General features: G+C 43.4%; 1 long non-coding RNA gene across 1 annotated transcript in view; it reads right to left on the reverse strand.

Moving 5' to 3' along the window:
- Window positions 1-8,212: 8,212 nt before the first annotated feature.
- LOC309647405 overlaps window positions 8,213-11,605 on the reverse strand; it is a 138,888-nt gene continuing 135,495 nt past the window's right edge. The window contains exon 7 of the long non-coding RNA XR_014256022.1: window positions 8,213-11,371. This is a non-coding gene — a long non-coding RNA (uncharacterized lncRNA). The remainder of the gene's footprint in view (window positions 11,372-11,605) is intronic.

Below are 11,605 nucleotides of genomic sequence, written 5' to 3' on the forward strand. Positions count from 1 at the left end.
CCTCAGACAACAACGAAGAACGTGTCCTACAAGTGAGAGATCAATCTTTGAAGCCACTGAGATTTGGAGGATGTTACCACAGCACAAACTAGCCTCATCTAGTTTGAACATAGTATAAAGACTCTTTTCAAAACAAAAGAATTGGACATGTGGTTTGTGAATCAGGTGGGTGTGTATATACCTGAAACATGTCATCTTTATTGTCTCCCAAGAAACTGATGGGGTGGAGTGATCATGGAAGGTGGAGGGTGGCTTCCTCCTTCTCCATCCAATCAGTGGAACTGCAGAGAGCTCCCAGCTGGCCAATGACAGGACAACAGAAACAAATATTTTAAACTAGAACTATCCTTGTACCTTGGACGCAGAATACCACAAGTGCTTTTCTTAATATAACTGGCTAGGAAGAAAATCATAGCCTTGTCTCCTGTGGTTTAACTCTCAGTTTGGTGTTTATGATAGATACTTGGGGTTACTACACCAGGATGTAAAGATAAGTTCATGTCCTGGTTTCCAAGTGTCTTGCAATTTTGTGCACTTCCCCAGCAGGTGTTCTGTGAAAGCAGAAAAAAGAAGTAAGGGAATTCCGAACAGCTGCTTAATCAATGGTAAGCTCTAGCATTTCCACATCTTATCTCAGGTTGAAAGCAAGGATCAGCATACTTAATTTTGGCTTCAATTGGGCCTTTGTGATATGGGGGTCTTTTCCATCCTGCTCCCTTGGCTCCAATGTTATTGCCAGTAACCTTATTAAGTAAATACTTCAGCTCAGCTGGTTGAATGGGTGGTCGGTTCTTATTTTAATTAGTTATTTCAAGGGTTTTTTCATAATCTGGATTTGAAAAGATTTCAGTGTGCCTCATTGATCGTACAGATTATATTCTAATGCATTTGGCCATTTTTTGCCAACATCGCTGTCAAGCTGTGGTTAAGCTTCACTGGTGGGCACTAATTGGGTGGAAGGTCAATGTAAATTAGTTACTAGACTGAATCTGAGTCTTTTTAAAAGAAATGTATTTTAAATGCTAAAAGCAACTCAAACAATTCTCACAAAGTTCTGACAGAAGACTTCCAAGTAGACGCCGTGCTGAGCTGCTGTATTGAGTAGATAAAACTTATGTATATAATTAGCATTCCTATTTGCATACAAACAGTGGATGGACCAAAGTCGTTAAAAGTTATTTGCTCTCTTACAGAGATTAAATGTGCTCCTGAATCACATTCAGCCTAATCGGCTGTGTGACAGAACCTCTTTTCACTGGCCACCCTGAACTCTGATCTAACCTACAGTGAACTATAACGAATACTGAATTAGTGTATTCCAAAGAAATAAAATGTTATTAAACACTGCTGGGTGTTTTTGAAATATTTGCTGAAAAAATTTTAAATCTCCTATTGCCCCATTTCATCCTAGGGGAGGGAGAGCAGAAATCTCAAATTAAGAAACTTTGTTGCCTATGGGATGGGTTGTTTGAAATAGAAATAGAAATTGAACTGTAGAAAAGTTGGAAAATAATATTTCGTATGCACCTTTGGATATGGACTGAAATCCAGTCCTACAATTATGATGCTATTGCCTAATTCTCTGTGTCATCCACTTAGAACACAGTGTGGATGGTGTCGCTTGGAACTGAGCAACCATAGCTGTAACAATATTGGAATGAGATATTCTACTCGCCTGTGGCTACTGATACAAGAACATGTGTTGCTCTTCCCTTTTTATTTGACAAGATTACACTCATCCTTCAAGACTCGGATCAAATATTACTTTTTTGAGACTTCCTGAGTTTCACTGTTTATGTTAGCCATGGTTTCAGCAGGAAGGAAACAGGTGCATACTCAAATTGGGTAATTTGAGGAGGGTTCATAAAGGGGTTGTTTACAAAGGTATGGTCTGGGTATATGGAAGTTACAAGGGAAAGATGACAGGATGCTGGAGTTCGTAACATCAGGGCCTAAAAGGGCAGGGGAAGAGTGTCATCACTAGGACCTGGTGACAGTAGCTCTATGGGGCTGACCACAAAGCCTGGTAGGCAAATTTCCCCAATTCACTCTGTTTTCTACCTTCACTCTCTCTTCATAACCCTTATTAGCTGAACCCAACTGGAAGTGAGAGGGCAAGGGAGACTGCTGATGCAGTCTATAGGCCAGTGTATTAGTTATCTATTTCTGTGTAACAAAGCTCCAAAACTTAGTAGCTTAAATAGCAGACATTATCCTGTTTCTGTGGAGCAGGAATTGTGGAGAGGCTTAGCTGGATTGTGGCTCAGGGTCTCTTACGAGGTTAATTTAAGAAGCCGGTTGAGGTCATAGTCATCTGAAGGCTGGAGAATTTGCTTCCAAGATTGTTCACTCACATCGCTGTTGGTTAGAGGCCTCAGTTCCACATCTTGTGGGCCTCTCCATAAGGTTACCCGAGTGTCCTGATGACATGGCCACTTGCTTCTCCCAGAGCAGGTGATTGAAGAGAGGGAGAGAGCAGTGGAGAAGCTGTGATGTCTTTTAGACCTAGCTTTGAAAGTCATGTATCTCTTCTGACATAAATCAACCTTAATACAATGTGGGAGAGGGTTATGCAGAAACATAAATACCAGGGGATGCAGATCACTGGGAGCTGTCTTGGAGGCTGGTGACCACAGGCAGCCCACCTAGAGGGCGCTGAAAGATTGAAAGCAGATACAGAGAGGCAAATAAAAGATATCCAGCACATCCCCCAAGAAGCAATAGTTCCTCTCTCCAATGATCACATCACGAGTTACCCACAATCTTAACCGCAGCCCTAATTATATTGTTTTAAATTTTTTGTATGTGTGTCTATCTGGCTACTGGAATACAACCACTTGAAAAGAAGGACTGTGTCTTATTCTTCCTTAAGTTTTTGGGACCTAACACAGTGCCGGGCTCATGGTGGGTGCCCACAAGTGTTTAAAATTTTTAATAAATGCAATCTACCAGCGGTCTCTTGATAGTCCAGTCAATGCTGTTTGCTTTTGGCATCCTTGCACTCTCACCTGCCTCTCCATCTTCCCCTTCCGTTTCCACCTTCCTTGCAGTTGCCCAGTGCTGCCAAAATACCTTTGCGTCAATTAGGAAACTGACCTAATATACTTATGCATAACATGAAATGTTAGTGACTGTTTAATCCTGGGGGTGTTTGCATATAATTTCCATATATTTGCATATATAAATTTCCAATTATGAAACGGAAAGGTGAGCCAGAATGTTAGCATTCCATTACTAGTAACCCCACGTCACTCCTTTAGTTCTCTGTTAACTACTTTGGCTCAAGTTCTTCCCACTTTGGTGTTACTTATGTACTCCCTACTTGTACCTCAAGGACTTTTTTAATGTGAAACTCTCATGTAAAGGGGGAGGGTTGTGACCATCCCTGGGGTAGAAATATGTTTCTTGGGCACATAGTCCAGCTCTTAAAAGCCCTGGGTGAGGCTTTAAGGGGACACCCTTGAAGACAAGGATCTGGTACATGACTTGGTGAATGACTCCTTGTGAATATGGCCAGAACTGTCTCAGGGGCATCTGTCATAAGTTCATGCTGACTGGCTGTGCTGACCTGTTTCTTTGATACCACTAATATTCCTGTCTAAGTTCTCCTCTGTGGAGGAGAAGCTGGGAAACATATTTCTCAGAATCTGCTCCCCTTGAATGGTCCTGGGGTAGAGTTTCCCAAAGAGAGGCAGACACGTGAGACTCAGGAGCAGTTGCAGGCAGGTGTAAGATCCATAGCAACTTTCCAGAAGCTCAAAGTAGTTCTCATGCATCAGAAGCGCTGGGTGGGAGGGTGGCTTGTTAAAGCGAGATTGCTGGGCTCTACTCCCGGGGTAACTGACTCAGTAGGTCTGGGGTTTGCCCTCCCCATTTTGCATTTCTAATCATTTCCCAGGTGATGTGGATGCTGCTGGTCCCCAGACCACAGCAGAGACCCCCAGCTTTCCCGAAATAACTGCCTCAATGTTTCCCTTCCCCTGAACTAAGACTCATCATACGTGGAAGGGATAGCACGGCCCCTGTTTTCCTGAGTAAACTCGACCCACGCACTGGACATGAGCAGGAGGGAGAGCTCTCCAGGTCTGCAGGTTAGAGCAGGAAATCAGGCAGGCCAGCTCGTGCTTCCAGGACCCATGTGGCTTCAAGGTCAAAGCAAAGCTCATGCAGCCATGCTGGTCTTCACCTTTCCATGGGGAAAGAATCCTCTTGCACTTGGGCACTTTTGACTTTGCTCAGTGCCACTGCCCAGCTCTGCGGCACAGGCCAGGGCAGGACAAAACCTCCAACTAGAAGCCCTGGAAAGCAGCTTGGGGACTTGCCCTGAGTCACAGCTGATGATGGATCTGCCATGATGGTGGGGACATATCTGACTAGTACCGGCAGCATGACAGTCTGGGGGCCGCGGAGTGTGAGAAGGGTGATGCAAGCAGCTGTAAAAAACGAAGAGGAGCAGATCTGCTTCTTTTGAGTAGAGGTGCTGGGCTCGTGGTGAGGTTCAGAGGCAAAGACTCAAGCCCATTGAGTCATGAGCATCTCAAGAACTTCTACTGCAGCAAAAACCGAGGGACTTGAGCATCTCATGGGTCAGGCTACTGGCCTCACACAGGACTCTTGGGCCAAATCTGACAAAGATGATTTTCAGAAAAAGCCCACGTTTGTATGTCGTATTGCAGCTACCTGGACCTTCATGCATATTGTCTCAAGGAACCATCACTATCTCATTTAAACTGAAGGTGGCCTTTTCTGAAAAAGGCAGACATATTTGACAGATAAAGAAACAGATTCAGAGCTAAGGAATGTGACGAAGATCACAGAGTTGGTTAGTGGGAGAGCCAGGGCCACAACCCCGCCCCTGACTCTGAATTCCAAATTCCACCCCAGGCCACCTCCAGCCCCAGCTGGAAACCCTGGCTCCAGGAATGAGAGGAGCGCAGGGAGGTGGTCTGTTTAGGAGTTGCAAGGAGAGCCTCTTCTACTTCTGACCTTGGAAAATGTGTGTCCCTCCTGCTGAACTACAGAGTTACAATATTTTTTGTAATATAAAAATTTAAAATAATTATAGGTTCACAAGAAGTTGCCAACATAGGACACAGAGGTCCAGTGTCCCTTTCACCCAGTTTCCCCCAGTTGATAACAACTTATAAACTATAGGACAAGCTCAAAACCAGGACAGATGATCTTTCCATGGCACAGTTTCTCATGTAAAAGTCCTCTAAACCTTAACATGCAGGCATTTAGGAACGCCGACCACTGCTATAATTGTCATTATCAATTAATCTGGAAAGTGTCCTTAATATTCCAGAACAACAGATGACATGAGATGCCCCTGCTGGGGAAGAACATTCCAGAGTCCCTTCTGCAGACCAGCCCCCAAGACTTGTATCAAGGTCTTCCCATCTCGCAATTGCCTTATGTCTCCTCTTTGTGAAAGAAAGCTGAGCCTTTCAGAGACATTTTGCTGAAAGACAAATTCTGAGGTTAGTGGTTAGAGCAAGTTTGGCAGACCTTTTCTGGAAATATCTATGTCCAACCCAAGAGCACAGAGTTTGGAGCCAGTCAGATCTGAGTTTGAATCCATATACTCAGTCATGCACCAAAACTGACATTTCTTCTAGTATTGTCTTAACGTGTTAAAGTTATAAATAATTCTTACAGTTTAACTTTTTTACATACATCTGTTTTATTGGAAATTATAAATTCCTAAATCATGGTGCTTTGCACTTTTTTGCATCTGCCACTATGGTTTGATGATTAGATCTGAAACTACTGACAAGGTTGTTGAAATACAGGTAGGCTGGTTTCAAAACACTGAAATTCAATGACTATGCAAGGCATAATCTGCCAATTGGTAGTTATTAAAGAAATTAAACTCACTTGTAAGCAAAACCAGGTGTGTCATCTTAGAAGCGGAACATGAATGTTAATTTGGAGTTTGGTAATCAGTGTTATATTGTCCATCTTGAAACCATTTACCGTAGGTTTGAATGCTAAGAACTTACACCATGAATACCTTAAAAAATCTCAGATGCTCCTCTCTTGGTGGGTTTCAGAGCCCTCTAAGAATTATCCTATATCCTTAAGATAAACATAGCTTGCACCGTTATTATGTGCTAGATGAAAGAATCAAAACAACGATACCAACCTTGAAAAAATATGCTGGGTTTTTTTAAAAAGGGAAAATAAATGACCTAGTTCCAGAGCTCCAAATAAAGATAGAAATTGCTGAATACAAATGCTGTAGGTATTTGTTGAATGGATGTGAGCGATACAAAGGAACCTTGTGTGTACATAGGCTGCCTTCTTTGTTCACTTAATATTATATCACAAGAATGTCTTTATGTTACACTGTTGTGTGTGGAAACAACAGTGTTAGTTAGAAGGTAGATGTGCAATGAATAAATAGGTTATGGAAAATATTTTGACATTAGCTACTTCCATCAAAACCGAGCTATTCACGTTTGAGTTTTGCGGTGACCTTCAGTCTTTCTCACAGGGCTTTGGGATTCAAGTAGCACAAAGAAAACATCTGGGAGTCTGCAGACAGAAACTGTAGGTAGAGCTCTTCAATCACAATTAATGTCATATTACAAACAATTTATTGACAGCGTTTATTGTAACCAGCTTCTGTGGCTATGGCTGTTATTACTGCTGCCTTTTTTCCCTGTTCAAAAAGCATCTTCTCAACAGGGCTAGAGTCAGAGGTATGTGTCAGCACCTAGGGCTGCAAGCTATTCTGTTTGTGCTGGGTTTGTTTGTTTGTTTGTTTGTTTTTGCTGTTGGTAATTACTTGACAGTCTCAACCAACAATATAATTCCCAACATAAAAAATATGGAACATTGTGGGTGCCTGATCTGAAAGCGTAGCAGGACTAGTTGTAGGGTAGCAGCTGGGGTGATGTGAAGATGTGAAGACAACGACCCCGTTGTGCTTGCCAATGCTGAGCTGTACTGCACGAGAAGCAAAGCTCAGTTTCATTTTCCTGACCCTCGGCAAAGAATTATTCTATCTTTGCAGAGGCATCAGAGAATAACATAAAATGCACTCCAATTTCCTTTGGACTTGGATCAATTTGCTTCCGTATAGCCCTTGAACTCTTGAAGCAGAAGCATGAAGAGCTTGCTATTCTTTTAGTCAGTGTGGTCTGACCACGTGGTGCCCCAGACGGTCTCTCAAATATTTTTCAAAATGTCGGTCAGCGGCAACTGGTGTAGAGTTACCTTGTGTGTTGCATTTGTTAAGGTGGTCGTCAACTGCGTCTTGCTGATGACCCTGGGTGTTTGCTTCCCAGTGATGATCAGAAAAGACTGAAAGGAACAAAATATGCTGGTGTATAATTTGGCATCTTTTGGGGACCTTCCTTCTTTTTGTCGGATCATCTGTAGAGCCTTCAGTGAACTAAGATTCACCTTTTACCATTTGTTTGTTACATATTCATGTCACAACATCTGGAAGAACTGAGTCTCTTATACCTCTTTCATCGTACTCCAAAGGATCCCAGAACAAAGCCGCCCCTTTAGGTTCTGGACTGTGAACCCTGGGCCCCTAGTTCCCTCCGGGCATCAGCAAGAAATTACCACGTAAACATCATATGACATCAAGTGCGGTAGCTCAGTGGGCTTCGTGGCATCGAGGGACATTTAGAGTTTTGTTTTGTTTGACCGTCTTTTGCTTTTCAGCTTGTGTGTTATTGGAAATTCAGAGATAAGCCATTTGAGGACTAGGGATCTAGAAAAACTGTCACCAAATCACACATCTATTGTAGGGACTGCTGGCCTCCAGGTTGTTGGATTCCTTGGCTCAGGCTTTCCCCTGGAACCACATGCATAGAGTCCCAGCTAACGTGGAACATCGTGGGTGCCTGATCTGAAGGGGGGTTCCTCTGGGACCCTACCTGTTCTGCCAAGTGAATCCCATCTGGGTTTGAGGCCAATTCAACAGCGTTACACCATTTGGGTTATAATACAGGCTTTACTGGGGAAGTGAAAAACTAACAGAGGCCGGGGGCATTGAGAGAAGAGAAGGGCTCTACCCCTGATTTTCTCATTGTCCCAGAAAGTTGTGCTGGGCCAGGGCACTGATAGACCCTCAGTGTGGGTCTCCACCCCAGTGGCTGGACCCCACCTCTCTGCAGGACTCTTTTTTTTTTTTTTAAACTCTTCTCGGTGGGTTTTTTTTTTAAATTTATTTATTTATGTATTTATGGCTGTGTTGGGTCTTCGTTTCTGTGCGAGGGCTTTCTCTAGTTGTGGCGAGCGGGGGCCACTCTTCATCGCGGTGCATGGGCCTCTCACTGTCGTGGCCTCTCTTGTTGTGGAGCACAGGCTCCAGACGCGCAGGCTCAGTAATTGTGGCTCACGGGCCCAGTTGCTTCGCGGCATGTGGGATCTTCCCAGACCAGGGCTCGAACCCGTGTCCCCTGCATTGGCAGGCAGATTCTCAACCACTGCACCGCCAAGGAAGCCCCAGGACTCTTTTTTTACAGCACAGGTGAGAGAGTACCCAGGCCCGTGGGGAATACACAGCTTGCTTGGTAGCAGGTAATCTAGGGTTGGGCAGCCAACTGTAGGTAGAAGTTGTCTGGGAATATTAGCTGTCCAGCACTTACGGACCTCCCTCGGGGCCTATAGGACGTTATGTACCTTCCTTCTAGAGGGAGAAAGTTACTGGTCCCACTGGATGCAGCCCCTTCTGCTGATGCCAGCTGACTTGGAGTCCAAGCCATCCAGAGAGGGCTCCTAGGATGATATTCAGACAATTTTGCTCATTCCCCCACCAAGCCAAACAGCCATTCTTTAACAACTAAGCTTAGAAGAGGAAGACAAGAATGACTGTGGACCCAGTTCATTTTGTCTGTTTAGTTTTATGCCATTTTGTCTATAAATTGATCAGAAAAGGGACAACGAAGGGGAAAAAGTAGTCATGCACCCTAAGTAGACTTGTGATTGCTTGGAACACTAGGTAATAATTTTAGGTCACTGGTTCTGCAAACATTCACTGAGAAACTACCATGTATCTGACTCTGCTCGGTGATGTGGCCACACGGTCCCTGATCTTAAGGGCTCACAGGCTGGTGTACACCATAAGAATATAATCAGTATTCATGACTAATGATGGATGATGCTGAACTCTATGGGTTGCATCTTGGGGCAAGAGTGGTAGAAAGAGAAGGAGTAATATTGTATTAGGTGCAATTATTTCCTCTTCAGGGTGTAGCTTGGAAACTCTGCCTGTGTTCACGTAATGGGCAAATCTACAAGCTGTTAATAGCCACATGCAGTGGTGTGCTGGGGCTCGCTTGCACCAGCCCAGGAGAGCCAGTTGTTAAATTTTTAGGTATTTTGAGAGCTGGTTGTTAAACACAGCTGTTATACAAAATTAAGTGATACAAACTTACAATTAGATGCATTATACCAAAAACAAAGACAATAATACTTAAAATCCATCACTGCCTAAATATTTTAGTACATTTAGCCTATGCTCTTGGGTTATCTACATCTATGGCCTCTGAATGGTGGAAATACTACATAATGGGGCACTACTGGGCATTTCTCCCCAAATCTGCATTCAGTGATGACACATCGGTAGCTTGCAATTGGTCCTTGTGCAGTATTTACACCATGGAAATCAGTAGACATGGTAAATTAGAGCTTGATTTACTGCCGAAGCTGGAACGTGTTCAGTTAATGAATATAATTAATACAAGGGTGAGAAATAGTTTAACAGAAAATCACATATCAGATTTAATGACAGCACATTCATTGGGAGAAGAATTAGTGGATTGGGAAGCAACTCCATTTATCAGTCATGGTTTAATTGCAATTAGAGGTTGGCTCCAGATGCAAGGGTTTGGTAAAAATCAATGAAAGCATTCCATGAGAATCAATTGGCTAACAAGTTACAACCAAGGGTATTATTATTTGTAAATTAAATGCTACATATCGTTAAAATCTGTAATAAACATGTATGTACACGTTTTTCTTTTGAAGAGCCAGTTTGCTGTACATGTATTTACTCTGTATTTGCTATAACACCACTGACTATAAACCTAAACTATCAGTGAAAGTGGTAGCAGAGGAGGCCATGCTAATAAAGTTGGTTTCCTCTGATTGGATGAAAGGAGATAGTCACAGAAAGACTCACTCCTTGTTCTAATCTCCAGATCATTCCTCTTCAGCTGCTTTCCAGAGCTTCTTCTGCCCATAGCTCAGGGTAAAAGCTTTTCTTTTCATTGTGACAACAAGGTGGGATCAAAGCACTTTCTTTGCAGTGTGAATGATTGTGAAAATGTTTTGAGGTCTTCATTTCTCATACGGATGCTCTTCTAGAAGTCTGCTAGGGCTGCCCTAACAAAGTGCTCCAAAACTGGGTGATTTAAGCAACAGAAATCTATTGTCTCGCAGTTCTGGAGGTTAGAAGTCAGCAGTCAAGGTGAGACAATAAACCCTGTTCCATAATTGTTGGTTTCTGTTCATGTTCTCCCTTGGATGATGCATGTTTCTTGAAAGTCGGGCTGTGGTCTTTACTTCCTCATTCCCAGCACCTGTAACTTTATTTTAAAAAGGTTCATTTAGTTAGAATTTTCCACTGTTTACCCCCTTCCCTTCCTTCCACCACACCTCTCTCCCTCTCCTCAAAAAATGTCAAAGGACTTCTAGGTCTTACCAACGACACCTTCTTGACGTTTCTCTTCCCTGTGTCTTCCTCTCCTTCCTGTGATTTGCCTTCATGTCTTCTTGTTGGGCCCAAACCATCAGAGTGGGCGCTTAACCCACCACTGCCCTGGGTCTCTCTCCAATCCAATCAGACTGCTGGACTCGTCTTTTAAAAATACTATGATTGTTTTCTCCCTTGTTTAAAACCGTTCAAAACCTACTCATTTCCTTCAAGATACTATCCAGACTCCTTAGAATGGAATATTCTGCTCTCTGTGACCTGGCCCCAGCTTCCCTAAACCCCATCTCCTGAACTTGCTTCTATGTATTTTATGCTGCAGCCCCAGAGCTGGTGAATTTTTCCAAGTTACGGTACTGTATTCTGATGGCTTCAGAGTATACTATTGGTCTTCCTGGAATGTCCTTCCTTTCCTCCTTCTGGCAAACTCCATTTCATCCAATGAGACCAGGTATGAATCTCCACTTCTGTGAAGTCTCAGATCTACCCAAGCAGAGGTGATTATGCCCTTCTTTGGAGACCAAATGAATTTAGAACTTTCTTCTGGGACAGCATTTATTGGAACTGCAATAATTTGTTTGTGTGTTTCTCTCATCAACTAGATTGAGTGATCCAGCTCCGTTCACTGGCAAATTAATTGTTTCATATGATGCCCAGGGACTATAGGTCTGGAATAAATGCTGAATGAATATGAGCCTGCCAATTTATTTTTTTTATTATTTTTTTTAAATTTATTTATTTATTTTTGGGTGTGTTGGGTCTTCGTTTCTGTGCGAGGGCTTTCTCCAGTTGTGGCAAGCGGGGGCCACTCTTCATCGCGGTGCGCAGGCCTCTCACTATCGCGGCCCCTCCTGTTGTGGAGCACAGGCTCCAGACGCGCAGGCTCAGCAGCCGTGGCTCACGGGCCCAGTTGCTCTGCGGCATGTGGGA

Source organism: Balaenoptera physalus (genome assembly GCF_965194825.1).
Source record: "Balaenoptera physalus genome assembly, chromosome: 18".
NCBI lineage: Eukaryota > Metazoa > Chordata > Mammalia > Artiodactyla > Balaenopteridae > Balaenoptera > Balaenoptera physalus.